We start from the raw sequence: 4824 nt of genomic DNA on the forward strand, positions 1-4824 counted from the left end.
CAAGAGGAGAATCCGTGATACAAGAGGCGAATCTAGGGTATTTCTATTAATAATCTAAGATACACCTCTCGCTTTATAGACACACGCTCGCTACACGCTTATTACACGTTTAAACATGCTACACGGTAACTATACCGTTAAAACAGACTATAGTAGTAGTAACATCTTCCTCTATTAAATACCTATACTAGGTACTATAAGAGTTTAATCTAAGTTTTAGTATACATATAGTTTTATAAGAAGAAAAGAAAATAAAACCCTTTTACTAAGGCACTATTATATTACTAGTCTTTTTACTATGTCCTTATCTCCTCTACATAAGCCTATAGATATCGCTATAGATATAGTACGCCTTATATACACTAGACTACTCTTAGTACTCTACTTTATTCTTAGAATAGAAATAAGAAAATAATAACTACTTATAGTTACTCTAGTTCCTACCTAAGGGTTGCCTTTTATTTGTCTGTACGCTATTCTTTTAACTCTTAAAAAAAAAAAAAAAAAAAAATTCTAATCTTATAAGCCTTCTTCTCTCTTTATATTATAAATTACTTTTATAACTACCTTAGGTACTAGTTTTGTACTTATATTAGGCGTAGCCTTTATTTACTAGCTAAGACGTTATATAGGCTTGTCTTAATATAGGCCTAGGGCTATTCTAATTATTGTCTTAATTGTTATTTTATACTAAATCTAGTTTAGTTCTTATCGCCTATTTAGTTACTTACTAGTAGAGGGTCTTTGTTATGTTTTATATAAACATCTTACCTCTCTACCTTTCTCTTTACTAATTTACTTATAACCTTTTCTTTCTTTTTATCTACTCTTAAATCTTCTTTTCTAAAACTAAAATCCTAAAGTAACTTTAATATCTTTTAATCGTCCTTTTCTCTAAGATACCTTATGCCGCCCTTACTATAACCTTATAAAAGTAAGGACGCGACTACTCTCCTTTACTTTACTAGTCTACTAGTAAGTATATCTATACTAGTAAGCCTCTCTAGGCTAGTTCTTTTATAGTAAAGACATATAACGATTTAGCTAATAATTAGTCTATCCTTATATAATCTAACGCTTATATCTTAAGTAGATTTAACAATAATAATAATATTAATAATAATAACCTTTTTACTCTTTCTTAAAGTAGGTCTAAAGTGTTTTTACCCGGCCCCTTTATAATGTTTAGTACTTATAGATCTACTTTTAGAGAGCTAGAGAAAGGTTTTGCCTAGATTAGTCTAGATACTTTATTAAAGGTTTATGTATTCCTTATTATTAGTACTCCTTATTACTTGCCTATAGACTAACGCTCTTACCTTATATAACTAAAGCTTACTAAGCGGCCTATACCTATAGCTAACCTACGTCCTTCTCTACTCCTTACCTTTACTAAGTAAGGAAAGGGAAAGAAAGGAACACTAGCTAAGCTAGGATTAGGAGTAGTACTAGAAAAGGTAGTAGCCTAGCTAAAGTTAAAGCTAAAGCTAAAGCTAAAGACAACAATAATAATAAAGACAGTAGTATAGATAATAGTAATAGTAATAATAATAACTAAGATAGAGATAAAGATAAAGTAAAGAAAAAAGAAGAAGAAAGGCCTTACTAAAGGTATATATACTTATAAAACTAAGGCTCTACTACCTTCTTAAGATGTCTCTTTATTAATTTCCCTTATCTAGTCTATTTATATAAAGCGTGCTGCCTTCCTTAAGTAAGAAGTAGTAGCTATAGTATATAAAGTAAAAGAAGAGAAAGAAGAGAAAGATAAGGGTAAGGATAAAGATAAAGATAAAGAAAGAGATAAAGACAAAGATAATATTAATAATAATAATAACCTAGACTATTTTAATAAGTTAGTAAGAGATATACTAGTCTAAGCCTAGAAAAGGGGCGCTAAAGAGTCTAAGGAAGAAGATACTAAAGATACTAAGAAAGATAAGAAAAGAGAGAAGAAAGAGAGAGTTAGTAAGGCTAATAAGGGTAAGGATAAAGAAAGAGAGAGAGAAGGGCCTACTATAGCTAACTAGAGAGAAGGTAGCGTTATAAAAGGCGTTACTACCTTATTAGTTAGTTATTAGAGTAGACTTATATTATAAAGTAGTTTATGTACTGTCTTATATTAGTACTGTCCCTTATTAACCTTTACCTAAGGTTAGTAGTACGCCTACTACGTATATAGTAGTAAGAGCTTATTAGTATAAAGTAGTTACCTTTCTAAGGTTACTATCTTTACTATATTAAAATACTGTTTTTAAACCTTATATACTAATATAAAAAGGCGTTAAGAGATAACGTCTATAATTATTATACCTAGTAGTGTTCTTCTTATAATAAAGTATAATTTCCTTAGCCCCTTTTCTCTTAGCCTTTACTAACCCTTTAGCTAGATTTCTCTTAAATACCTTTCTTAAGTAAGAGAGGTAGTAAAGTATACTTACTCTATTATTACTACTTACCTTAGCTTTTTTATCTCTTTAGCTTAGAAGATTACTTTTACTTACTTTTTACCTTACGTAGTAAATAGCTCTTTTGTTTTTTTTCTTACTACTTCTAACAAGTAGTAGAATTTGTATAAGAGTTCTTAGTACCTTATCTATAAGATAGTAGGCCTAGGCTAAACCTACTACTACCTCTTAGATAACACTACTTACAAGATTACTAGTTAGTTAGACTAACTTAACGCTAGTATAGTAGTAATAATCTAGACCCTTTACTTTATTATAAGGTCTCTTTATTCTTTTTATAAATATAGCTAATAAGTAATAGAATCGTATACTTATTAATAATACTACTACTTATAATTAGCTTTAGTCCTTCTTTAATTAAAAGAGGTTTTTCTTTTTCCTAGTTCTAGTTTTGTCTTAAAGTAATGTCTTCTTACTTTATTTCTTTTTTTTCTTTTATTATTCCTTTCCTTTTCTAGTCGTATATAATCTTAGGTAAGGCTTAGGTATACTTACTTAAGTAAGTAGCGTTATAGATTCTAGTTAGAATTATATAGCTCTTTTATATTAGTTATAGCCTAAATATATTCTAGTAGTATAGCTATTTTATTTAAGTCTTATCTTAGTTAATAAATATTAGTATTAGTTAAACCCTAAGTTACTCTAAGTATTCCTTATGTCCTTCTTGTATTTAATTAGTTAGCTAAGGCCTAGACTATAAGGTAGTACTGTCTTAAGATACCTAGCCTTATTAGCTATCTAGCTACCTTCTAGAGACAACCTAGGTTAGATATAATTACTTAATAATCTAATAGGCCTAGTTATTTAATTAGGTACGCCTTTTATTCTCTAAAGTCTAAGTATCTAGTAATAATATACTTTACTATCTAAGACCTTTACTTATACAAGTAATCTACTAAGTAGGTAAAGACCTTTCTTTAGGTTAAAAAGGCTTAGAGACTAATCTTTTTTATCTTAATAACTAGTACTAAAGAGTATTCTACTTTTGTTATTAATTTGTATCTCTTTATATATTCTTTCTTTAGCTCTCCTTACTACGTAAAGGTTAACCTAAGGTTGTCTTACTAGTAGCGTTTTTACTATATATTCTAATCCTTATAAAGTTTCTTCTTAAAGATACCTTATACCTTAGTAAAAGAAAGCTCTCTTAGTAAGAAGGGCGTCTTAGGTTCCTTGTCTTATATTATATTCTAGCCCTTAAGCTTATTCCTTACTTATCTTTCTTTAACTTCTACTAGAGTAGGCCTTAGGTTAGACTAGGGCCTACCCTTACTAGGATCTATGTTCTTTTATATCTAGTCTCTAGCGTTCTAAATAATAGCTTTATAACTTATAAGCTATACTCTTACTTATATAGTCTTTTAGAGGAATTTAAAGTAAAGGTAGATTAAAGGTACGTTTATTTTAGTATATAAGATTTTAATTAAAGTAGCCTTAAACGCTCTAGAGACTACCTTAAGACTACTGTTTTAGATCTTCTAGAGTAACTTTACTATCCTTAAGGGACCTTTAGTAAGGTCTATAGTTAAGAGCTAAACCGCTAAAGTATATATAAGTACTAAAGAGATAACTGTATACTATATTAGATAGGCTTTCTTTATTATTATACCTTACGTTAAGGCTATAGTATAGGTTAAGGCTAGTATCTATCTCTCTATCTTTTTCTTTAGGTGTTTTAAGTAAGCTCTTTATATTAGCTTTAGGTCTAGGATAAGGCTAAGGATCTTAATTAACGGTTCTAAAGTAATCTCTATATTACTTAAGAAGAAGCTTATGTTTAGGTTATGTTTTTATCCTTTACTTAAGTAGAGTAGATAGTATTTTATTAGTTTAAAGACAGCCTTATATCTATAGGCCTAGTTAGAATATACCTAATAAATCTTTACTAGCCCTTAGTAATTCCCTTTTATTATCTTACCTTAGATAATAATGTTTATATCGTTAATAAATCTAATAGTACTTTTCTTTTATAAGGTAGTATTATACTATTTTACTAGTTCTAAGTTATAAAACAAAAAGAGGATAAGGGACAAGAGAGAGCCTTATAGAATTCTAGAAGAGACTTTAAAGAAGAGGCTAGTATAGTTATTAATCCTAATTAAACTACTTTTCTTTAAGAGAAAGCCTTTAACTAGTTAGACTATCTACTCTAAGATCTCTTTTATACGTAAGATATAAAGAAGCCTTAGGTAAGATAAATTATTAAAGGCCTTAGCTATGTCTAGGCTAAGAATTAACGCTACTGTTTTTAGGCTACTTTACTAAGCCTTATAGACTTGTTCTATAATTAGTTCTAGTACTATAGTTATGTCTCTTCTTTTTTACGCCCTTATTTAGTATACTAGAAGGAGTTAGT

Source organism: Amorphotheca resinae, assembly GCF_003019875.1.
Source record: "Amorphotheca resinae ATCC 22711 unplaced genomic scaffold M430scaffold_14, whole genome shotgun sequence".
Lineage (NCBI taxonomy): Eukaryota > Fungi > Ascomycota > Leotiomycetes > Helotiales > Amorphothecaceae > Amorphotheca > Amorphotheca resinae.